At 39.9% G+C, this 26,462-nt stretch overlaps 1 protein-coding gene across 7 annotated transcripts in view; it reads left to right on the top strand.

Moving 5' to 3' along the window:
* The window catches only part of ATXN1 (ataxin 1), a 217,477-nt gene that overhangs the window by 1,965 nt on the left and 189,050 nt on the right, over window positions 1–26,462 (top strand). For all 7 annotated transcript variants that reach the window (XM_041413205.1, XM_041413210.1, XM_041413202.1 and 4 more), the window contains exon 2: window positions 3,910–4,029. The gene's annotated coding sequence lies outside the window, so the exon portion shown is untranslated. The remainder of the gene's footprint in view (window positions 1–3,909; window positions 4,030–26,462) is intronic.

Here is a 26,462-nt window from a genome sequence, read left to right as displayed (position 1 = left end):
TGATCAGTCATGTAATTAGATCAGGCTGCCATGGTAACAGACGGGATTCACCGTATTCACCGGCCAGCCAGGTGCGTGTGTGGCTGCCGGGCGACCCAGCGGGCTACCGCCAGCCCTGCGTGTGCCGCGTTGGTGGCGTACGGCCGGCGCGGCCGGCGCCTCGGGCTTTCCGAAAATTGAAAGATGCCGGTGGTGGGTTCCTAATGGCCAAACTTCTCGGAAAGGGTATTCTTTGCCCACTGGAGTGTAAGGGAGATGGGACCGTACGTGGCACACTTAGCAGGTCAGCCAAATCGTCAGTTCCACTTGTGTGTATTATTAGCAAATTAATGAAGGTGTGGTACTTTGTAAAAATGCTTTTGGCTTATACAAGCTTGCATGAAAGTTTCTTCAGAGTTTTCCTTTTTTTTTTTTTTTTTCCTTCTCTTCCCCCCCATCCCCCCCCCGGCCGGCTGGTTTAACTGTTTGGTGGCTGTAGCAGTGTTTGCTAACAGTTCCCATTCCAGCTTTCTCATCATAGGCCACAGGCTCGTTAGTCTCCACTCCTGTACTGTACTTTACACCCTGTGGCCAGTAAGATGAAAATTGCTGATACTTGATGTCAGTATTGTCACTCCGGATTTGTTAAAGCCTCCTCATAGATCTTAGCAAGGTCTAGGCCCTTTTGTGTGTTAGGTGAAAGCTGACTGCAATTTCTCATGATAAAAACAATTTTTGCCCCAGCAAACACTTTGTTTCTAGTATGGGTGTATATTTTGCATTTGTGCTCATCAAAATATTATAGCCATGGAGCAGCAGTCTTTCTGACACAGTTTATAATAGCGTCAAAGGATTTGTAATATAATTAGCTTTGAACTGCATGTTGCTCTTAAAAACGTTTCACCAAGCAATGTATATTTGTCTTCATTCTCATTGTTTGAACATGACTCTTTTAAGCCATTCTTCCATAAATATAGGTATAATTTTTTAAAAGCACTAAATTTGGCACTGTGTTCTAATGTCATAAATCTGGAGTAACTCCAGGGGATGGGATTGTGAGCCACTTACATGGGTGTATATCTCAAATAACTCCATTTATTGGATTTAATCCAGGCATGTAGTAGAGTAACCGAGCTCATAAAGTGATCTGCTGCATATCGCTGTTATTTTCTCTATATTGCTTTTCATGGCAAAAACCACTGTGGGCTTAAATAGGATTTGTCTGATTAAGGAGCTGCATTAAGTGTCTATAGAAGTGGGTAACACCCCTACTCCAGTCACTAATCTTGGGTGCACTGACACTAATATTGAACCTGGCCCGGAGGATTTTGTGTCTCAGTGATGAGAAATCATCAGCACCCACAGCTCCTGAGTGTTTGTAGTACCAGGCTGGAACATAAAGCAATCCAGAAATATCTCAGTAAAATAGATATTTTAATCACTCTGATGGTAAAGCACTGGAGCTGGAGGAGGAGGCAATGAGAAATGCCTGTTGGTGGTTCAGCTGTTGTGGTGACAGGCAGTGGCAGTCTTGGGTTTGGTGTGATGAGTTTGCCGGTCTCAGCCTGCTTGCCGAGCAGGAGAGTTTCTTCTTGGAGGGGTGAGGGGACAGGGTATTTGCAGGCAATTTCCTGCACTGAAGTGCAACTTCTCAGTGCCTCCACTAACTTGCCCTTCTGGCTAGGAGGGAATATCCTCTGCTCCATGCGGCCGCCTCCATTCTGAGGAGGTGTCTTGAAGTAGAAGAACTTGTTAGGAGGACTGGCTGGAGAGAGCGGAATAGTCATGAGCAGGACAACTCCTGTAGTGTGAGCCTTTGTGTGCTGCGTGCTGCTTATACATCTTTTATTGTAAGACAAATTACCTGTGTGACTAAGAGTGTTAGAAAGCAATTATTTTCAGAAAGGCCATATATACATAGTTTAAAAACTTTTCTGAAAAATAAACAGTGCAACTTTGCTTTTCTAGCCTGATTTAATCTATTTAGAAAGGCTGAAAAAACTAGTTTTGTTTTAAAAGACATTTACAAGAGACATGGAATTTCACTTAACAAAATTTTTTTATGTAATAGATCCAGTGGCCTAGTTTCCCATTAATTAAGAAAATAGACACTTGAATGCAGTTACCTGAAAAGCAACTAAGAATTTAAACATTAGAATTTTAAAGTAATTGTCTTAGTAACATGTCTAGTAAAACAAAATCAAGGCCTAATTTTTCCCCTTGCAGAGGTTTAGCAGCACATCTTAGCAGATGACAGTCAGGATTATCATTGTCATTGTTCATATGCACACTGCTTTTGTTGTGATGTACTAATTGAGGGGGAAATGCAATTAAAAAAAAAAGTGTGGCAGGCTGTAAAGGAAGTGCTTGTCAGGATTGCATAGATGGTCTGAAGCACTGGCTGGCTGCAAACCTACTCCAGCATGTGAGGCAGCTGCCGCTGGTGATGCTTGAGAGAAGTCAGGCTGTGTGACAGCCTCAGCTATAACCACGCAGGTTGTGAGTGATTTCGTTGTTCTGGAGAACTGTGCAGGTACGGTGTGTACAATTCAGAGAGTGCAGATGACAGATTTAGTTGTAGGTCTCTTCTGAGACTGCTTTAACCAACTCTGTATTAACAGATAAAGATATAATTAGAACAAGAAAGAGAAGTATGGCAGGCTTGGCACAGGTAAGTATTTCTTTGCAAAGAACTGACTTGCTATATTCCAGTGACTTCCATAGCCTAAGCTTTGCAAAGTGAAAATCCTGTCCTCAACCTTTCATTTTACTTTTAAGCAAGACTCCAAATGTGATAAATAAATAAATAGGTATTCAGTTGAAGGCACTGTATTTTGGAGTCTTATTCAGTGGTTCACATTCTTTATGTGAGAAAGTTGAAGATTTCTACATATTTTTGGCTGAGGTGATGCATGACTGACATTTTAAAATGTAAGAAACTTTGCAGATTCCTGATTTTTGCAAAAAGACAAAAACTAGATCCATGACCATAACTCCTTTTTGATCTCAGTGCATCTGTTGAGAATGTAATGCTTCATGGCTTTTTTCTCTCTCAAAGCTGTAGTCTGAAGTGGTTGTACAACACATGCAAATCTGTATGTGTGCATTGGTCCCAGTCTGCGAAGTTACTTTAGTAGATGTCCCAGTGAGGGTTTTGCTGAATGAGGATTGATTAAAGAACCTATCTAGAGTTAAGTATGCGTGTAAATCCTTCCCTAAATAGGAACAAGTAAGTATGCTCATAAACTGAAACAACAGAAATGATTCTCAGTGAGGGAGAAATGGTCCCACTAAATCCTTTTATTGTACCAAGAGTGATAAAAATATTTGGTGAGACTCCAAGTGAAAACCCCAAACGTATTTTGGTAGGTGATGTCAGCAGAAGTTCAGTGCTGGCTCTTCATGATTTTGCTGAGCAAAATCACAGAAAAAATTAAAAAACCACATTGTTAAAGATTTTCTTAGTTTATATTATTTAGGAATTTACAGTAATAAGCATCAACTGTAGCATGCCACCTTTAATGACAAAATAGTGTAGAAGGTAAAGTCACATTCCAATAGGTGATTATTTTTCACCTAGTAGTAGTAATTGCAGCACTATGTTTTCAGGATGCTACTGCTTCTCAAATAAAATATATTCTGTTGGCAGTGAAGACAGTCATCTCCACTTGCTTATGATTCTTCACCTCATTAAGATCACATTTAGGAAAAGAGCACTCTGAATAAATGGGCTCTGCTCTCTACTGTATGAGCTCTGTCTGCAGAATTAAATCTATGGTTTATTTGTGCTTGAGTAATAGTAAAAGCAGCCTCTCTCAGTCTTCACTGGGATATCTTAGTGTGTTGTAAATTACTGTAAATGTTGACTCTTAAATGTGTTTTTGTTTCTCTTTATTTTGGTTTCCATCTCCTCAACTCCTGGATCAACAGTCACATTGCAGGCCAAGCCAGATGGGCAAGCAATACAAGCTGTGAATTTATTCTTGACCCCGTAGGACAGTGACCACCATCATTCTTTTCTTCACCGTACAGTTATGCACTGCCAATAAGGTGAGAATGCAATGCTTTTTATTTCCTTCAGCAAGTGTACACTGTCTGCTCTGGGCTTTAGGCAAAATGCACACCTTCCTGGTGTCTGTGTAATTACCTACCTGATAGGTTTGTACTTCCCTTGCCTGGCAGTAGAGGTCCTTGAGAAACTCTGCTCAGAAACATTCCTTTGACTTACAGAACAGGTGGGTTCCAGATGGCTGGTTTTATGCTCACCTGAGGTCAGAGTGTATTCAGTTACTGGAAGATGTTAGTATGAATGGAAAAGTTGGCAGACTTTGATTCTTGAATAAAATGCCATGTGTAAAATTGAATAAATCCTTCCTTCACTTTTATGATCATTTTCAGGATTCCTGTTGCTTGTCACCTACTTGGCTTTTCCGCAGTCTTGAGTTTTTTCTGTGCATTAAACTTTATCCAGCATTAGAATCGTTCCCAGGATAATTAGTTACTACTGATGTATCTGTGTGTCTTTTGGTCTATTTTGAGGAATGCTTTCAGTTCTTCTGATTTTCCTCCCTGAAATGCTGTTGGCAGACAAGATGTAAAAGTGCACATGTATCAGTCTGCTGCTGTCCCTTTCCTCTCTCTCTCCTTCCCATATGGTTGTGGAAAATAACTTGAAAAGACCAAGTCCCAAGACTCAACAATCATACTGCCAATAAAAAGAACATAAATTTTTATTTTATTTCTTTAATCTGATTGTCATTAAGCCAGCCTGGTTTTTTGGACCTATTCTATGATTTTTAAGTGCTTGGGATTGGCAATGCTGCTAATGCTTTAAGAAAAAAAAGATAAAGGGTCATAATAAAATTGCCTGTGTCTTTGAATAAAAGAAAATGAAATATAGTGATTGCTTGCAGAAAACCAAAGGATTTCTTTTTTAAATTTATAATCTGAAAGCTTAATTATAATAGCATTCTTATTTATGCAGGGCTGCTCAGAAAGTCTCCATTGCAGAATAACTTCTTAATGTATACAGCATGTCATAGAATAGTATGCAGTACATCATTTACATTTTATTGTGGCTGTGGGGAAGGGTGCTGTGTTTTAGAGGGAAGTTGCCTGGGCAAGTAGTTACATGCAAGGACAGGCCTGTTAAGATTTCCAGATGAGCTTGAATGGTAGGGTGAGTGGTAACCACTGTAACTTCAGAGCAATGAGAGTTTCTTGAGAGTAAAAAAACCACACAAAGTGCTCATGTGCTGGTACAATTTGTCTTTCCACTTTGGAAGAAAATGGAATTGGTAGCAGCTATTGACTTGGGACGTCAAATAGAAGTTTTTTGTTATGGTGTTATCAGTTACACAAAGCATTTAATTTTTTATTTTTTAAGATTAACTTGGGTTGTAGAGAAATGTTTTATTTGAAAAAGTGATTACTGCTGGAAAAACTTACATCTCTTGATTAGAAGAAGTAGTTGTTTATAGGGCATTAGTCAAGTCCTATGAATAATCAGATTGTGTTAGCCACAATGTATTGCTAAGTCAGCTTGGATATTTTAGCATCTGGTATTTTCTGCAATTACATGAGAGTCAGTATATTCAATGTTAAATAAACATTTTAGATTTAGATTTTTAGACTTAACCTAGTTAAGTCTGATGCAGAGACATGATAGGAGTATAGTACTAAGATGCTGTTTTTCCTATACTAGCTCAGCTTGAAGTTTAGTATTGTGTTTGTGGACCTTAGATTAGGTTAGATTTGGTTTAACTTCTTATTGTTGGACAATTTAGTTACTGAGTTGGGGGTACCTCTGTTGACCTCATTAATTCCCATTTTTTTCTATGGAACAATCAAAATCAGGCCCACTTTATAACTAAATAAGTGAAATAAAAGTTATTGGGATAGACACTGCCTGCTTACAAACTTCTCTCTGTTACTGGAGGAAAAAGGCAAGAGCTCACCGTAGTAACATGTGAAAGAAACATGGCCTGGCACTGTGCAGGGAGCAGCCACAGATAGAGCACTTCGTACTCACACTCATCATCTTCCTGGCTTTTGCATTTGTTTTGGGGTGAAGGTGGCAACTGCCTTGCTCCATTTTAGGCAGACCTGGGTTATGACCTTGGAGTCTGTCAGAGGGACAGAACATGGGACACTTTTGAAGGCATCGAAAATACATCTCAGAAGCCATACTTGAGGCCTAATGTCCCTGCACATGCGTTCATGGCTTCACTTGCGTGAGGAATTGTGTGGCTTCAGTGGGTAACGTCTTTACTGTGTCAGCTCTCCAGGTGTGCTTACCCTTCTAATTCAAGCAGCATTTTCTGCAGAGCCAGCTAAGCATCTTGCCTGGGTAAGGACATGGGTATTAGTAAAAGTAAAACAAAAATAAATAAATAGATACAGCTTTCCTTTCTTTTTTATTTTTAGTTAATTTTAGTCTGCTCTCCGAAACACAGAGTTATTGTTATTTGTTCAGAGCATGCACTGCCTCCCTCCACGTAGGCAAATGACTCAATGCTTTCTTTTATACAGTTGTCTTGAGAGGATTTTACATGAGATACTGGACATTTTAACAATCAAAAAGTTATTTTTAATCTTTTCTGTTGTCCAGTTACTTGATATTTATTAATCATACTACTGGGATGAATTTACAGCTGCAGCCCCTTTGTAAGAAATTTTTTTTGGCTGAATTTTCAGTAAGTATGTCTGTATGCTACCTAATATAGCTTATTTTTTACATAAGATATAATTTCTGTTTTATGCAGACTTCTGGCTACCTCTCTCTGTAAATAGGCAACAGTCTGCCCTTTTAAAATACTTAACAGTGAACATAAAAAGAACTAATCTGTCTCTATATTACTGTGTGCAGTGGTGGCTTTTTAGTTTTCATGTCACGGTCCTTTTATCATAGTTGGTTTTATTTCTTCCCTCATGCTGTTTATGAAGGTCTGCAATATCTGTAGGTAGGCAATGGAGATTGCTAATGGCGTTAACAGCACAAGTGAAATGCTGTGAACTAGGTATAACTGGATAGTAATTAGGAATAATTTAATTTTTTAAAATTGTTTATGTGTGAGCAACTGAAATTAAATTAAGTGATGTGAATGCTGATGGATGTCTTAAAAATAAGGTTTTGTGGTCCCCTCACCTCAGCCATAACTTTTCAGCAGGGTTTTCCCCTGTTGTTCCTACTGCAGATACTGAAGGCCTGCTGTCTGACTGATACAAAGTTTCATAACATGGTCTGAAGTGTAAATGGTATGGAGTGTAGTGTTATGCCTACATAAAAACACAAGGCTGACATTCATAATGTGATATAAGGCACTATCCGAGGTTTGATTCGCCTTCCAACTTGGTGTTTTTAAAAGGTGTATTTGCAAATGGAATGAGATTTGCTGTTCCATACTCTGCAACTTGTTAGCATTCTTTTAAAAGTGGATGTTAGTGGGAGTAAATGGAGAAGCTCCATGTGCTGGGGGCGAGAAGTGGTGAGGTGTCTGGATGTGATGTGCAGTTGTGTGCAAGCCTGAGCATCTGTGTGTGCCCTCCTGCTGCCCTTGGCTGTGTGTGTTGGGCAGGGGTGTGCTGGTGGGGTTTGCTTTGCCTTGAAACCAGGGCTGTGCTTTTGAAAGAAAGTTAGCCCTCATTACTAGGGGTATAATTTTGGTCTGAAATAAGCCCAGGTGGCAGCATCTGGATTTAAATATGTTGGCTGAGGGGTTTCTCATGTTGAGACGCTGTGATAGGGGCAAACCCTAAATTTGATAATTGCCTCTTTATTTTCTCATCAGTTACTTATTTTGGAACTAGCTGTAAACCTGGCTTCAGGATTTATTGAGTCACTCCTTGTTCTATAAAAAGTACAAATGTCAAAGTGTTCCTCACTTGTATTGGAGTGTGGTTGTGACCGTTACCACATTTTGCTTGTCAGGTACCCACGTGTGAAGGCCTTTGTAGTTTTGTACAGCTAACATTTCTGTGAGGCCAGGTACTTGAAAGAAAGTCAGGCTTTAATGGAGAAGGATAATTACAAAAAGCAGGCTTAATCCTCCTTTACTGTGCTCAGAAATTTTGTGCTACTGAGTATTTTCTCATTGGTGTGGTTCCTTTTCGATGGCGTGTGTAGCAGCTGACTAGAAAGTGATATTTTCAAATGTATATAATAATAAAAGCATTTCTCCTCTTCCGTAGCCCCTGAACACGTTTGCTGCTTGGTACTGTGCTGTATTCATAGCTTTCCCAAGGTAGTCTGACAGCAAGTAGATCCAGAATGGTTTGAAAATTCAGTATACTCAATGGGAAAAAAATCCTAGTAGGTTATTATGATAGAAGAAGTTGTAACTTTATTCTCCATGTACCACTAGCAGTTAAAAACCCATCACACTAATCATATGTACTGAATTTTTATTTACAGATTAGGAGGCTCTACTTTGACATATGACTAGCAGAGAAGCCCCTCCCTTTAACAGTTGTATGTCATCTGCTTCAGAGAACTAATTACTTGGCAATTCCCATTTGATAATTCCCTCTTTATTTTCTGATGAGTTACTTAACAGTGATGAGCTTGTTGAGCAGAATACCGTGCTTAATCTGTGCTTCGGAAACTACAGTGGGCTTGGGGGATATCATTGTTTCTGAAATGCTGTTTAGCCTTGCCATAGAGGCATTGATACCACACTAAGATACATGAACAGTTCACAGTTAATGGATAAGTTGAATGTGAGTGATGCACAGCATCTGCTAAAAAAATAAAGGAAGGGTTTACATTGCTGTTGCACTGCAAGCAGAATGTTTAAATACGTAATTTCTCAAAAAAAAGAACCTCAAGCACCAAACCTAATGTAATTTAGATGCTCAGAAGCAGAAGCTTATGTCAGAGAGATAGCTTCTATGTATCACTGATCTTCTCCACTGAAATAATAAATTTAATGGAATTTTTTTTTAAAAACCCACAGTTTATTGTAATACCTATTTGACAGCTTAGCCGACTCCTGGCGGTTACTGTGTTCTTTTAATATGAGATACTTTAGTTAGTTTTTACTGTTTTCTCTGCTGTTACCTGTCTTATTCATTCTTCTCCACTTCCTTTTCACATTCTTTTACTCCAGTGGCCACAGCAACCCTTGTTCCTGGCTGGGGAGTGCATTAGAAGTCTCACTGCTAATTACAGCATCACAGTGTTTCTAGAGGGTACCTAAGTTCAGCAGTGCTTAGCTACAGCACCAGGCGAGGGGATTTATGGGGTGAAATGACATCAGCCTGCTCATGACAGTCATGGTAAGGTCAAAGTGAGCCTCTCTTGCAGATCAGGAGTCAGATGGGTCCTGTTCAGTCCCAATGTCTCTGAAATTCACCCATGCTATTGAATTTGAATAATTTTTTTTTTTACTGGTTTCAGTGGAGAAAGGTTTATGGATCATCTACAGTCACTTTGTCTAGATAGTGGCAGTATTATACTGACATTGATACCTGAAGATTTCCATTGAGGCTGAGCCTGTGCTATAAGCTGAGAATTGGGCTATTTTTCCTTTACTAAATAAAAATACAGTATTTTTGTATTAGCTTACATGACATTGCATCATCAGGCTTGCTGATTTATTAGATATTCACAATGATATCTCTTGCCCAGTACTGGAAGCTGTGTAACAGGATTGTTTTATCAATGAGAAAAAACTCATTTGTACATAGTTACATGTGTTTTTGTAAAATTAATCAGAGAAACAGTAGTTTTATGAAACATATAATTCAGAACAGATTAATCTACTTTAATTGTGTTCATGAAGTACACCAGCTATAAAATCTTTTGAAAGGAATATTAATCAAGTTGATCAAAGATGGCTTGAAGTACAGAATGCAAATATGAACACAATTACAGCAAATATACAGACAGATAGAAAGTAGCTTAGGAGATTATTTTTAAAAAATCAATACAATAATAAGCCCCCATTTTCCTTTTTGGATTTTTTTCAAAGAATATATCATGTTTTAGAAGCAAAGATACAAGAAGAAAAAACAAATACAATTTGAGATTTTATAAAATGCAGTGAATAAGCATTTAAATAACATCATAACACAAGGAGTCAAAACCTCACAGAAGTTTAAAATTTAAAAAATTTTAAAAATTTAAAAAATTTTGCAATTTTTAAAAACCGATTCATTCTATTTAATATTTTAATGACTCAAGGTGTCTCAGGTAGTGCTATATAAGCATTGCTGAAAATAGAAATGCTTGTAACTATGACTTTCTTAGGATGCCTCACCTGTGATATGAAAGGTTTGCTTACACTGACAGGACTTGTCCCTTGATAAATCCTTCTACAAACCATTACAGCTTTTGTGGATGGACCTGCATCCTGAGCTGTGGTATCATATTTATTTTCCAGAGGCAGCCGAAGAGTTATTAGATGTTGATTTAGACAGATTTTAATCTGCCTGCTTCAGAGGTGTCTAAGATTGAACTTTAAAGTGTTTGGCCTCAGACACATGGGATACATGCCAATACTATTTCTATCAATAGTTATGCAAGTAAAACGTTAACATATGAATATTGTGATCATGATTTTCAGTTAGCACAAGATTTTAATTACATGCTAATGCATTAAAATCTGGCCTCAGGTTGAAAACAAAGAAAACCCAACTCACTAACATACGGTGGAGGTTTCGCTGTTGACCACTTCTCTCCCTGGCACCAAATGAAATGGTACGTTCCCTCTACTTTATTATAAGGAGAAGCCTGATACATCCTAGATACTGTTTCTTTCCTCTGGATTCTCTTTTCTTTTTTCCCACATCTACCCTGTTAACATCACTCTTCTGTAAGTAACACTTGCTGATGGACTAGCCAAGGATGACCTGTTTGGTCTGGTCGTACGATTTGTGTTTGCATGTCCTTGTTTGCAGAACTGAGAAGCTGCTGCAACTCTCTGTTTAGGACTTGTCTGCTTCCTCTTTGAATCAGGGTTGAGTTTCACGTTTCCCTCTTGCCACTCTTGCTAAGCTTTCTTGGATTTCTGCTGCGATCTGGCCTGATATTTTTGTTGTTAATGACAATCTTGGAAATCACATGTGACTTCCTTTGTGAACTTGACAGTTGATTAGTTAAACGGGGGGGAGGTAAGTGACATATGAGTGTGTGTAACACATGTGTCCTGTTTTACAGGGAAAGAGGATGATGGTGGAGCTTACAGTACAATAATCTATAGTTTAAAATTATACTATATGGTGTTTGGATAGCTCACAAATGCATTAGAAAGTGTCATAAAACAGATGTGATACTGCAATGCTGGAAGAACTGAAGGAGTAAAAGTCTGCATTTTGCTCCATATTTGCACAAAATAACAGAGTAACTCATTCTTGTTGTGTGGTCTTCAGGTGTGAGAGTGACACAACCAGCATGGATGCATCCTGCCATTTGTTTGTCCCCACTGGTTTATTTCGATTGCACCTCAGTGGCAGACTCAGAGGGAATACGATGTGTAGTGACTGAGGAAATTAAAGCAATTCCTCAGTGAAAGTATGACATTTGTTACATGAGGTTACTATCCAGATGTTATCTGTTAGCGTACAGTGAGAAACAGCCCTAAGGAAAATTGAGGTGGGTAGAAGGTAAGCAGCTGAAATACATTAAACATCAGCAATCGAGTACAACCCTGTTTCCTAAGGAGTCAAACTTGGTGAATGTCATGTTGGCTGTATGGAATGGGAGAAATGCAAACTAAGACACACTTCTGCTATGTGTGCAGCTCTGCTATGAAGTGTGTTCATCTGAGCTGTCAGCTGGCTGGCTGCAGTGTTTGGTGCTGTTTATACAGCTCAGCCAGGGTGTCTTTATGAAACCAGCAGTGCTGTGCAACCTAGTCTGCAGCAACCAGTGGTTTAATGCTGCTCTTATTTAACGTGAAGGGTGCGTGTTGTGCAACACACCGAGGTGCTCAGCCAAAGGCTGTGGTGAAATAAGGGGTCAGGTTCCCACCTCTGTTACTTACTTGGGTGGTTTCAATGGAGCCATGTGGGTGTAAATGTGGTGTGATAGAGTCTGGGGCCTTTGCCTGTGTCTGAGCCTCTGGGCTCAGAGCTGATGCAGACAGGTCAGCACTGCTGATCAGACACTGTTTGTTTGGTGGGAGTAGAGCAGTCACTTGGCTTTTCCTTCAAGTGGAGAGGGACTGAAAGTTGTTGCTCAGTCAAATGTCATCAGTCTTCTTTTCTTCCTGTGCTTCAGGTGGATGTGTTGGTGAATAAGACTAATCTTTCTTTGCATAGCCCAAACAGTGTTTTACCTTTTTATCCTTCTGTCCTGTTTTAACCATTTCCAGACTTTCTCTTGTTGCTGGCCAATTAGTTTTTCTCTTCACTGCCTTTTCTACCAAGATTCTCCTGTGCTCAGCAGTTCTTACTGCTGCATATCTGACCTACTTGTACATGGCTCCCTCACTGGATTTGTTACCGGGCACAATACTTAGATTTTGTGTGGACCCTTTCTTCCCTTTGTATTGTGTGTGTGTTTCTATGTGTCTAAAATGCCCTTCTGCTTAGAGTCTGTTTCAATACTTCAGTAGTTTTCTGCAGAAATGCAAATTCGAATGTTGTTTCATCTACCTCTCTTCCTTCCTAGTTCTGTCATAGCTGGATTTTGAGCTTTGCAACCCCAAAGCCTTTCACTCCATGCAGCCTTCCGCTTCTCCTCATGGGAAAAGACCATTATTTTGTCTCTGAAGCTTCTCTGTGGGTGCCTGTTTCCCTGGCTGAACATTGGATTTTCAGTCTGTGTGCCCCTGCGAGTCTTCCATGGTTTCCAGCTGCAGTGTCTCTTCAGCAGACATCTTGCTTTTTAGGCTTGTCAGCTGATGTCTAACAAATCAGTAGCATATATTTGTTTGTAAAATGTTACATGCTGGCATTGTTAAAAAAACCTAAACAGTGAAAAACCACAAAACCAAAACATTCAGTTATTTTCTCTGCACCTGAGCATGAGGCTGGGTCATTTGCTCATAAAATAATGGAGAACCTATTACATTATTATCATATCATGTGATCTTCTAATCAAAGGATTATTTTACTGTATTAATAGCAATAATTCAAATTGTTAATGTAAATTTAAAAAAATGTAGTACCACTTTCACGTGTCATACTGATGGGTCAAAAGTGGCAGCTTGAGTACTTTCCTTTGGGCTTCTTTATCATCACTTCTTCTCATACAATGACTCTGCTCCAGTGGTAAAGTTCTGCAGTAATAGGTTGTGCAATGTAAGGTTAATCAAAAAAGAATTTCTGAAAAGCACTTCATTCAGAAAAAGAAAATAAAAGTGACATAGTATGCATTTTGAGTGAGGTTCTTCAGAGAGGGAAAAATTCCTGGACTGCTATGGAGAAGTACAAGAATGAAGCACCCACCGAATGAGTGAAATTCACTTAAGGTGTGGAGTGGAAATATGTAAGAGGGTTTTTTAAATTTTGTGTGTGTGTGTGTGTGTGTCAGCATGCTTTTACCAGGAACTGATTATTGGAATGATATTGTGGTTATAGTAGATTAAAAAAAAACCCAAACAATTTAAAAAGTATTTTGGTTGATAATTCTGGAGTTGGTATGTTTTCTCAAAAAGGAGTCCTTTGACTAAACAGAAAACCATCAAAAATAACTTCGGTCTGGAAATTGACAACCCTTCCTGTTATAAGTAATAACAAAAAGATACAGACTAAGGGATATTAGAGGAAAATACACATTTTCCAAATTGATTTAGTCAGTGAATTTAACAATAGCTTGAGCATAGTTAGTTTCACTTTTCCTGTAGGTTAGGCAGTTTCTCAATGTGAGAAAAACATCTGAAAAACCCCCCAACCTCATGGTTGCAAGATGATAAAAACTGGTGCAGGGAGCTTGGAGGTGTGAGTTACTACTTTTAAAGTCCTCTTTTAAAAACAACGCTAGACTCCATACTGATGGAGTGCTTTTAAAGGCAGTGCCCTTTTAATCAGCAAACAGGTCCTCTGTGCATCAAATAATTAAAAATAGAGCAAAGTTTCTGAACAAGGCGTCTGGCAGAAGCGTCTGTACTTCCATCTGTGCATGATTAGCAGAATGTTTCATGATATTTAAATAGCACAAGCTTTGCTCTCTTTTTTATTATTTGTTGTACTGAAGACCTGTTTGCTTGTTAAGTGGTCTTTTTTGAATAGTTACTGGCAAGGAATCAGGAAAGTGTATGAAGACATCTTGTACACACTGCAAATGCCAAATTGTCCCTTTTTTCAGAGACACTGCCCTTACTAATTTTTTTTTTTTTGTTTTTGATTGGAGTTTTTACCACATCCCTCACTTGATGTTTAAATTTTCTTAAGCACCAGTTCATTTCAGAGGGAGCTGAGCAGGTATTTCTGGTGGCTGCCCGGGGACTGCAGCCTGAGCGCTCACGGCTGTTGCTCTCCCTCAGAGGCGCATTGCCGTGTGAGTACGCACCAGGGTGCACTCGCAGAGTACGTGTGTCGGCTCAGCTCTGCAGCTCCTGCCGGCACTGCTGGGAGCCCTGCCTCTAATCTGCTGTGCACACTGCTCTGGAGCCTTACCCTTTCATGAGGACGTAATCAGCCAGGCAACAGCTTTCCAAGTGCTTTTGAGGCCTTAAGCTGGGACTCCTCTTTGCTGGCAGTCATTCAGCATCCGATTGTGTGCTCTTCGTCTCTGGCTAGCAACACGGCGCTTTGCAGTTGTAGCCACTGATTTCCCTCCATACTAGTAAAGATTGTGTGTGTGTGTTTTACAAAGGCCTTACAAGAAGGTATGGAATGAAAAGAAGCCGCTGTCTGGATGCTGAGTGCATTGCTGTAGCTGGCTGAGGGCAGTTCTGTTATGTGCAATGCCTTGTTGTTGGGAGCCGGCAGGTTGGCAGGGAGCTGAGACGCTCGGATAGGCTCAGAGGTCCTTTGTGGGGAGCCAGTATTCACTCTTAGGACAATCTGTGGTCTTGGATGGGTATGGAAAATAAGAGCTTTTGTGGTGTGCGTAAGTGGTGTTTACTCTGTAGCTGGGCTTTTCGTTGCTGGGTTTTTGTTCTTGTGTTTGAGGAAAGCTGTGGTGTGTGATGTGTGAGTACTGACCTGGGTCATCTCTTAACTTCAGCTAAAAACTTCAAAAGAAATTGTGGTTACTACTGAGAGCAAAGCTGCTAACCTGTCAACATAAATGTATAAACTGTGCGTGTTTGCACCTTTGAAAAAACCACTGAAACACCTCGGCTGTGAAGAAAGAGCATGCTATAAGCCTTCACACACCTGGTCGTGCTGTGTTACTGGTGTCCATCGTGCTGTTTCTGGCTCAGGTTCAGCAGAGCAGAGTGCTCTGCAGTCTCACAGCAAGTCCTCAGCAGGTTTGTATCTTACATGAGTTTCAGGGGGGGCAGTGATAGGATCACTTTGCAAATATCTGTCCATTGCCATCATTCAGCTTCTGGTCCAGGGAAGGCTTCAAGATGAATGAGTATATACAGAGAAGTACTGGAAGGGCAAGTGAAGGAACAAATGTGTTTCACTATAAAACCTAAGGGTAATGTGCATGCCCATTCCTTCAGCTAAGCCTCTCAACTTATGCATGAAGCAGTTGCACTCATATTTTAGCCACATTGCTCTTAAAAATCTGTCCCCTTAGTAATTGATTTCTTCAGAGATAAGAATTACTTCTAGAGCTGATTCTTGATCAGTGCAGTTTGGTGGGCTTAATATTAGCATCTTTCTAGGAGCAAGAAGGAGAAAAGACTCAGGTTCATTTTAGAAAGATTCATGAAGTTGTGTTGGTAAGTTGGTTAAACTAAGCCAAGTTTTGTGTTTTGCTCTTAGAATCTGTACTCAAAGTATGCCATAATGCTTTTTTGGAACAGTTTCACCATATCTTGTGAATGTGAATTACTTAACATTAGTATGAGTTTCATATTGTCCAAGAGAACTTGGTTTTTTGTGTCTTCTGTCATGCCCAAGCGTGCTCCGAGCACTTTAAAATAATGAGTTCAGTTATAATAGTGCTGAGGATCTGTAGACAAACAGCCATTCTTCTGAGTGCAAGAAGATAAAATTAAAGGATGGCTTTTTTGGATAGGAGTGGGAAGAATACTGCTTGTGATGCTAGTTATACCTCTGGTATTTTTTCAAGAGCATTTGTGACAGTCTCCTTGTTTTGTAGACTAGATTTTGCTGTTTATTACTAAGCTTATAATTCTCAATGCACTGTAAACAAAGTGAAGAAGAATTGCAGGGCACATATTCAGAAGCTGTTGTTCACACCTAATTGTTGTATTTCTAGCCCTGATTATTTGACGTCATGACATACTACATGAAAAATCTGGTAGCACTTGATTTCCTGAAACAAAACCAAAGCTTCCTTTTATGGCCCTGCAAAATTACATTGTATCTAAGCAGGTAAACAGGAATTCAGCCTAGGATGCTAAGATGCTATTGATTTGTGTGGAAAATGATGGTTCTGTTAGTTGTCTGCAGGTGTCCGGAAGAGAGGGAGGGCCTTGTATCGCTCAAAACCAATTCATTTCGGCTGGCTGGAGAGAAGTATGAACAGCATCCAACATACAGGCATCTCCAAGTACAAAGATTGTAATGGAAACATTGATGACCAGTCAGTATTGATATATTAGGAAGTATTTATATAACTCAGTGTTGTTGACTGCTGTAGAAATGTTGTCTTAGGCCCCATTCCCACTGGCATTCCTGCTGTTGACTTTTGGAGTGTTAGGATCAGACCCCTTTGGCTCAAATTTGGAGTGAATTGAGACTGAAAGAAGCATGCATGTTCTGCAATCACCCTCCACTTTTGGAGTGGAGAATGGAGGAAATGACTGACTTGTGCAATGGTACCAAAGTTCTTCATGGCATCATCAAGCTGTACACTGAAAGTAAAGCTTTCCTTAAGCTAGTTGAGATATTTCATTTTGATCTGTAGCCTGAAGTGTTCACTGTTAATGGAAGGCTTAGTGTGGCTTTTATTCTTTCCTTGTGAAGCTGTTCTTTGACAAGGAGAAAAATGTATCTAATTAGCATGCACCTTTCTGTATGTGGATTATTATGCATTCATTATTTTAAGTTGGTGCTATTATATGAAAGTTTCTCCAGAACTTTGGCAACTTGGTAGAAAGGAGTGACAGTTCAGTGCATTATCAGCTGTGCAGCTCTAAAATATGTTGCTTTTGAAGACACCTACATGTTACAGCCAAAGATGCGTGACCATAGTCTAGGTAATTGCGAAAGAAAGAGATTCAACTAAGTACTGAAACAGGAAAAAAAAGAGCAGTAGAAATGATGAAAGACAGAATTACTATTTTATGAATATTAAAAAAAAGCTCCCCAAACCCCACAAAGCTAAAGGGTTCACTATATGTGAAAGTCACTATCAGTTAGGGAATATATATCTGAAATTCTAAATACTATACATTTGAGTGACATTCAGGGCTCAGTTGTACTCCAGAAAAAGAACAAATGTGTAGCTTTGCTAGAAACAGTGAGAGACAATTTGGGGAAATGCAGAAGTACTGCTAGAAAAGCTGAATGTTACATTTCTAAGTAAAATGCCATGTGACTAATATAAGTGCTCTTCTGTCCTAGATAGGGCTGCTGAAATTTTAAGCAGATAGCAAAAATTTACTGTTTCATATTTCATAGATAATAATTGTTCTGAATGCTTTAAATAATACAGGAAATGTAGTGTGACAAACTTGACATTTAAATATTAATATTGATACCGAAACAGCTCACCACAAAGAATGCCAGAGCTGCAAGAGGAAGGATAGCATTTTGATCAGATAAAGACAGAAAAGTTATAAAGCCTTTCATATACATTGAAAAAAAAAAAAAAAGGCCTTGTGAAAACTGACAAAATTACCTTTCAGGATTAGATATTTTATATCCTGTTTTGGTAATATCTCTGCAGGGAAAGTTGGAAGCAAAGAGATGCCTTTGCCATTTCTGTCTTCCCCCTTCCTCCTCTACTTGCAGTTTGATGAAGACTATTTGAAATAAGGTTAAGAGTACAGGGCTACGAAGTGTTTTGGATTCACTTGTACAAATACATGAGTAGATGTGGGCTCAAGAAAAGACATATGGGCATGTGTACTCTTTGGTGACCAGTCTCAAACTTGCTTGAGATGCACTGTAAGTTATCCTCTGTAAAGTTGAGATTTGGCAACAGGTTACTTTATTAAAGAGAGGCCTGTCTTTTCAAAACATAAAATAGTGCTGACAGTCCCTTTTTTCTAAACAGGCAAGCTTGCTCTCCCACATCTGTGTGCACATGAGTGTGTGCACAATCCCTTACTATAAATTTGTTATGGCTTGCTCGATTTTTGTAGTTAGTGTGGTGAGAACAGCCCTTCATGTATAAGTTTCAGCCTACCTACATGATGGAGCCCAAGGACTGTGTCCTCTTTCTGTTCCTCAACGTCCCTCAAAGAGGATGCAAAATAAAGATGTAGATTGGTGAAAAGTTGATGATACTTTGCAAGCAGAAGCGGCCAGCCCAAGCCAAGCCCATGGTAGGAGCAGGAATGTTTCTGTTCTTTGCTCTCTGCAGTGCAGTGCTGATGTGGATGTGCCCCACTGTTGATAAATCTCTTAGTGGCTTTTGGCAGTTGTTATTACATTGATAATTTGGTAAATTGTAGTTGTAGCTGGTTGTACTACTGATAGGTACATTGCTTTCTAAAATTCCTTGTCAGTGGAGTATGTAGAGTACCTTTTTGGCTTTGTACAGGTAGTATAGGTTGCACCAGTTTGATTATTATTGATTGAATAATTTTAGCTTTTTAGCTATATGCAAACTAGTTAAAGGTGTTTTATTTTTTGGGACAGGAAGGAAAAGTTTGTCAGCCTCCCTTCTGAAAGTGTTTTGGTAGCTGTGACCACTTTTTCCCTTCAAAAATATATCTTGTGCTTTCAGACTCTCTCATTTTCAGATGTGATTAATGGTAATTTTTATCTTTAGAATGCAAATGGGATTTTTAGCGTACTTTTGCACTGTATAATGCTTCTTTCTGCACAAACTGCTTACCAGACAAATTAAAAAGACAGGTATGTATTTTAAACCAAACCAACCCAAAGCAAAGTACACTTCACCTTCTGAAGTATTTATAAACTTGTAGGTGCTGCAACATATTTATGTGGAAGTGGCATCATTCTGCTTTGCCAAGTGTAAGCAGCTCCCTTTAGCTGTGTGTTGCCACCGTAGGCAGGAGGAAATCTTCGGCAGTTCACTGGAATACTGGCAAAGCCTTTGTGTCTCAGTGTGGGTAACCTACGTGGGAACAACCCCTCAGAGGTACCTTCTGCAGGGGGTTGTTGCCTGTTGGGGAATCACAGATCCCTGGCAGTTGGTATTCCTGTAAAAAGGCTGTACCAACAGCACTTGTATTAAGAAATGCAAATCCCCTGCTGCCATGTACAAAGCAGGCAGACTCCTGACCCCTCGGTGATGCCAATGGCATTTCAGCCTGCCCCGTGAGTTGATAAACTCGTTAGGCACAATCTCATTTTCACAAAGGAGACCTGGACTAAGATAGTAATGCATTGGAGATCTTACTCTCCAGGGTTATGCAGTTTGTAAGGTGATTCACAGCATGTACAGAGGGAATGGAAAATGTTATCTTGGAAGCATCCTGTGTTATTTTGAAGTCATTTTGCTCAGGCACAAATGCTGGTGATTGTATGAAAGCCTCTAGAGCTACAGAGTGGAAGGTGAACCTCCTATACCTTAGGTTAGGCTGTAACTAGTAAATGACATTTTATTCTGTGGCCAGCCATTCACCTGACTATTCAGACCACTGTTCTAAACTAGAAACCAAGAAAATAAAATACTTCTGAGACTTTGGCTTCTTACAATATGGGTTGCTGCTGCAGATGATTATATAGATCTATTTTACTGCCTGTTCCCCATGCCAAAATTTAGAAAAGTGTCTTAATTTTGAACTGCCCAGAAACACACCCCAAAATAGGAGTAATCATACTGAAACAAATTACTTTTTTTACATCCTGTTTTTTCATCTATTTCTTCAACTGTTTCTCAGAGTATAAACTACTTCTACTGCCAGTGGTACAATAATAGGTTAAACTAACATTTAAAAAAAATTATAGTTGCTCAAAGGAACCTAGAAGTAAATCGTTAAAATAACATTTACCTTCTGATTTAGTGTCCTTGATGTTAGTGCAAATTAATGAAATTAGAATCATATCTTTAAAGAAATAAGAACAATTAAAAAAACCCTGAACCCCAACAGTTGTATGTTTGAGCTGACCAACATAAAAATGTGACTGAAAAATTGTGACATAAGCCTAAACATCAGGTAATTGTTATGGTGGATAGAATAATCTTCCACGGAGCTGTGAGTGACCAACTTGTTGTTGTGCATTGGGGCCCTATTAATCCATAGATTATTGACAGAGCATGTGGTAACTGTTCCAAAACATGCCATATATAACATGCTTTTTGTACTGTTGTGTAAACTGCATTCTAATGTGTAACTGGGGATACAGGTAGTCTAAAAAAAAGCATTTTGCACTGTGGTATTTGCTAGCAATATGGTGTATGGCCAGGATGTACAGTAGATATTCAAATTAAGTACGCTGCAGAATTTGTGAATTTGCATGTTAAAATACTTGTCATTTCTGGAAATACCCTGAGGTGTAACTGTCCCCAACCTTCCTCTTGTAAATTATTATTAAATACTTGCTTTCAAAGCCCAATCTTTAGCCATTTGGAGAATGAATTTCATAGCTAGGGATTTTATAATCTCATAATCAGGACTGTGACCCAGAATTTTTTTACCATTTTTGCTGTCCTTTTGATTATTGTATGTGAAGTACCAAAGCCTGTGTACCTCAATGCTGTTCATGACCCTGCCTTTTGGAAAAATTGAGGAAGAGCTAGGAGGAGACACGGGCAGGACCAGAGAGCCTCATGCAGTTCAATCCAGAGATAATTTCTCCTGGCATCACTTGGCTGAGGAGAGGGAAATTGCTCATGCCTCTGGTCAGAACTATATAGTTACATGTGAACCCTTGGGAATAGGGGGTTCAAACCTGGGAGATGTCCTTCCTGGGGTGACATTTTGGAGCCTCTGCGAGTGGATCATGGGAGTGCTGGGGCTCTTTCACCTCAGACTGTGAAAGCTAGGGCCTCACCTGCCTGTGCGCTGTTCAGAGATGGGGAACTGCCTGGGTGCAGGTGACCAGATTTTAATTTTTCAGCCTGCCCCTGCAGCAGCTGCTCCTCAAGTGTTTTTTTCTGCTGCTCTGTGCTGCTGTAGGGTTGGGTTTACCCTGAGAGCTTATGCTTGTGGGTGCTCCATGGCAGTGGTGCAGCTGAGGTATGGGGTCGAAAGAGGAATGATGAATGTGGGGGCTGCCTGTGAACCTGCTCACCTTCTACACACTTTCAAGAGATCTGGAAAATCAGGCAATTAATTGCTAAGCCTGGAGTCTGTTTAAATACAACTCAAATATTGCATAATGTCTATTACCTAAATTCTTCTATCCTTTTGGAATGTTGCCCCTTAGGGATAAATGGATACAAGCGTTGCACTGCGTGTGTATAAAGGCGGGAATGTTCCTAGAGGCTGCTGCAGCCCTCGCTGGAGGTTGCGAGTGGCAGAGTGTGGGTTTGCAGTGTAATGGTGGTTTTTAGTTTGTACTCTGTGGTGGCAGTAGTGACCAGTGACTGTGCTCTGTGAACCTGTTGACTGGGAGCCTGCCTCTTCAGAGCAGGGACTCAGGAAAGCAAAGCTGGCTGTCAGCTGGTGCAGTCGTTCTATGGTGGGCTTCGCTTTTATTGGGAAAACTTTGCAAATGGGAGAAGACTGAAAGCTTGCTTGGCCTTTCTGCAGGTGAAGAGAGGTCATAAAAGTCATTTTTTTGGGGATGCCAATTGTTTGTTAGAATACTAATTATGCAGTTTTATTTTTATGTAATTTTCCCTTTTTTTTCCCCTGTCCATTTTGAGTCAATTAGCACTTCTGTCTTTCTCTTTGACTATATGTGCAGCTGTTGATATCCAAAATTCTTTATTGATCTAGTAAAGTAGTTAAATAAGCTGACTTTGAAAGTACAATAGGATAGCTAAGTGAATCTGTATAAAAACTGATGTTTAACAGAGAGCATCTTTGATAAAGTTAGCAAACATTCTGTGAGCAGTGTTATAGTTATGGCTGTTTTCAGACAACTTGAAAACCTTCTAGAGAACTCATCCTTTGGAGTAAAATGTTTTCTGCTTGTTTCTGTTATGAAAGGGAATAAAGTGATACTGTTGGTACTTGTCAGAATCCATTCATTTCTCATACCTTGTAGTAAAGATAAAACTTCCCTTCCTATTTTTGAGATCCTGAAACATGGAAGTGAAAAAATATCTCATTTCATTATTTAGATATAGGGAAATAATAATGTTTTACCCTTTTCTTGCACTATTTCTGACTGCTCTTAAAAAATTCCACTGCACCCCTGGTAGGTGAAATGGTATGGGCCTGAAATAAGAGAAACCATTCCTAAAAGTTCAGCCTGGCTCATATCTTAGTGTGCTGCCTCTCATGCTTCATTGCGATTCCACATCAACCCACTGGTGTGATAACATGGAACGAGCTGCAGTCATCCAAACCTTTGCTTCATCTTGAGCAGTCAGGTTGGCAAGAATGGAAAGTGTTCCTCAGAGGCAGGTCTGATGCTTAGGAAACCTGATTTAGGAGTAAATTCTTGCTCAGATAGGGACAGCCTTTCTCCTGCCCTGTGCCATTGGTGACAGAGGAGGAGCAGCAGGCCATGCCGGGCTGGGTACTCCTGGCATGGGCCTTGCCCACATGTGGTTGCAGGGAGGAGCCCGGCAGGGGCTTTTGCTCAGGCAGAGCTCTTCATGCTGGGACTCATGGAACCTTGGTGGAGTTCAGCTGAACAGTGTAATTAGTATCATTTTAGCTCCCAGTCAGCTGTAATAGGTATCAGGAAGCCACTTCTCTTTGCATAACCTATTAGAAAAGCTATTTTACTTTCCTACACGTATGCCTTATATGGAAGAACAGGCTGTGTGGTGTTTTGTCAGGAGACTGCATGAACTGTATTTTCCAGTGTCACAACTGGCAACTGTGAAATCTGTATCAAAATGCTTGTCCCAAGCATGCTTTAAGCCAGCTAGGGGAAAGTACTGCTGGGTGTGCAGGGTGCTCATACCTGAGCTCGGGGCAGATGCCTACTCTGGTCCTCACTGGCGTCAAGGGAGTTAGTGGTTGAACTAGGGAAGCTGATCTGGGCAATCTTCCAGCCTGAAGGATGTGAGGCAGAAACGGATGGGAGGAACTGTAAATGATATGAGGGAAGCAGTAGGCTAGGAGAAGAAGGGTCCAATAAAATCAAGTAATAAAACACATCCATAAAACTGCAGGACCTGAAGTTTGAAACAGTAGCTCTATGCTTACATACTTGGCACAACTTTCATTTCTAATTTGTCTGCTTCCTTCAGGCTTCCTCTTGCCAGAGAGGTGGTCTGTATACTCACTGTGTGCAGCTGGAGAGTCCCTGGTCTGCTCATGCCAGTGGTGATAAGAGGACCACAGGGAGATAAGAGTTTTCCCTGTAGCAGTCATTGCTCTTGGGTGGGTGTGCTTGGCTGGTTTTCCAGATCATAGACTTCAGGCAGTAAGGCATTAGAAATATTATAGTCTATTAAATGTACTGTGGAGCGTTTGGCTGCACTAACTGCTGCTTTTAATAGAGCTCAGGTCTGACATTTTTGGGACTGAGAGGGTTTGGATGTAAACTTTGTTAAATTGGTTTTGAAAAAGGAAGTTCTTTCATGCTTTGAAGGGAAAAAAATATGAAGACAGAACTGCAAGTCTCTTCCTTAAATCAAAGTTTTCTGTCTGAAACGGGAACAGCTCAGCAGAACAGTTTAAGTAAACATGGCCATAACTGCTTATCTGAGCCATTGGCATCCTCTCTTCTTACTGTGTTACTTTTTTGTGGTATCCTGGCGTCACTCAGTCACTGATGTGTTTGTTCTCACAGCACCTCCTTTGTAGACATATACTTTTGTGTCCAGTTGCCACCAAGATTTGAGGCTTTATCTGAAGACCTTGCTCCGGGAGTTTTCTACACCTATGCAGATGAGATTTTTGAACTGGTGTCTGAACAGTCCTTCCTGCTTCGAGCTCTGAATTTCTCTCTGTCTCTGTTGTGGCTTCTTTATTTATTAAGCAGGGGAAGCAACAGAGGCAACTGTTTCTGAGTCATCCCAAGTCAGTGTTCAGCCCAGGACAGGATGAAATCTAGGCCAGTGACAGCTGGTGTACAGTTGTAGCCTATGTGGGGGGTCAGTATAAACACTGGGAGATTTGCTGGAAATAACGTTGTGTATGTGAGAGTACCATACTCTAAAGCTGGTGCCTGAGTGTGGGATCATGATTCTTCCCCTGGGTAGGAAAAATGCACCATATTGTGAGAATTACTTATTGATACCTAACATTACAGCTTAGGTGGGTTTTGCCTGTGTGTGTTAAAATAATGTAGACCTACAGTGGGTGTTTTATCCAGGAGGCATTGCCATATGCAAGTAACTTTTGTCTTCCACTGTACCATTGCTTGAAACTTTGTTATTAAAATTAATTTTTAAGTTAATGCTTTGCTCTTAAGACCAACCTCTAAAGAAACAAATTTGTTTTTATTTGTACATGAACAACAAGAAGAATGTTTTAGTTGTAGAATGTAGGATTATAATTTATTTGATAGGTCTAGGTAAAGTAAGAAATTCAGTGATGTTTCATAGAGCACTTCTGTGTGTCCTATAACATCTTCTTCAAAGTAATGGAAGAATAAGAAATGAGAAGTGAGAGATGATTTGTGTTTTTTTCATGGGAATGAATGTGTCTGTACATTTTTGAGTCTCTAGTATAAGTTCTTCCTCATTTTGGTTATGCTACAAGGAATAAAATCAATTATAAGAAGAAAAAGAAGACTGTGCCTCTTGCTTAGTTTTGTTGTGATTCTGACAACAGTGCATCAGGTCATGGGAAGTGATCTCAGCCATATTTTTAGTTACAGTTTGAAAAATGATGTTTTGTCATGAAATAGTGCCCAGAGTTTTAAAGCTAATACACATGCAGATGTAAGTTTATTGCACTGCCAATGCCAATCTAGTATATAAAGAGCTTCACAACTGTTTGGATCTGCTCTTCTTTCATAATGAACTGCAACTTGTTTACTAATGCTTGAAAGCATGTACACATCAAATAAATCTCTGGTATTTGGGCCATAGTGTACCAGCATTATGCAAAGGAAAGATTAACCACACTCAGTATTAAGCTATGATCCACTTCACTCTTGATTCCTCACCATAGTAAATCAACCAAACCATCAAAGAACAGAGTTAGTGGAAGGGTTCCTCAGACAATAGATTTATTTCCGTGTTTATTTGTATTATTCTTAAGAAAAGGGAAATCAGCAGAGCAAGTCTGCCTGGGGGCCCAGGGCATAAATTAATCAAAAGACATGAAGTGAACTTTTGGGTGTGGAAAACCAGCACCAGATGCAAATGCTACATAGCTGCATCATATGGTGTGTACGGTGTTGCTGCAACAACAGCAGCTCAGTGCAACAGCTGAGAGGCAACATGCCTGCTTTGACTGCTGCTGCTCTCAATAGATAGCCTTTAGCCAGCAGTATATTGGCAAATCTGACACAGAGTGAATTTGCAACATTGACTCAAAAGACTTTCCTAACATGAAGCATCTTTAATGCATATCATTTTAGCTCTTTCCTGTTTTTACTCTGCTCTCTTTCAGTGAAAAGGTCAAGAAAAGCAGTAGCTCAGTGGCTGATTTTTTCTGAAGTGCTTTACAGCAGGGAAAGTGGGGAAACCTCTTAAAGTGGTGTCTTATTCAGTAAGTTAAACCTTTTTTTCTTCAGTTAGTTAATTAATTGATTTTCTTTTAATTTTTTAAATCCTATGTATCAGCATAATTATAGTCACTTACAAGCTGTCCTCAGGCAGGTGTGAAACTCCTCATCTCCACCTTGGCATTCCCCCTCCCCCAGAAGTAGTCTTCGCCCAATGAGACCCGTCAGCTCACTTTGGCAGATATAGAAGTGTGCAGCTGACTCAGACCCTCCACAAGGTGACTGTCCCTGTGCCCCAGCTGGGGCTGGTCGCTGCATTCCTGTTCAGAGATGTGCCTCTTTCTTCGGCACTTGCCCTGCAGTGCCCCGCCTTTGCCTTTGTACATCCAGCTGCAGTAATAAGAGGTTTTTCAGAGACCAAAATGGGAACTTTTTGGGTTTTCCCCTCAATAGCATAGGTATATTTGATGTTGCTACCACTATCACTATAAGAAATAAAAGAAAGGGGACTGTATTAATTTTACAGTAACAGATAGGGAGGCACTCAGGAAGATTTTCTTTAATGTAACTAGAGGTTCAGTTAGTGCTGCTGCCTTACGTTGATTCCAGTGGAAGGTCAGAGAAAG

This window comes from Onychostruthus taczanowskii, unplaced genomic scaffold (genome assembly GCF_017590055.1).
Source record: "Onychostruthus taczanowskii isolate IOZ18803 unplaced genomic scaffold, ASM1759005v1 scaffold40, whole genome shotgun sequence".
NCBI lineage: Eukaryota > Metazoa > Chordata > Aves > Passeriformes > Passeridae > Onychostruthus > Onychostruthus taczanowskii.
This window is presented reverse-complemented; position numbering and strand designations above follow the sequence as displayed.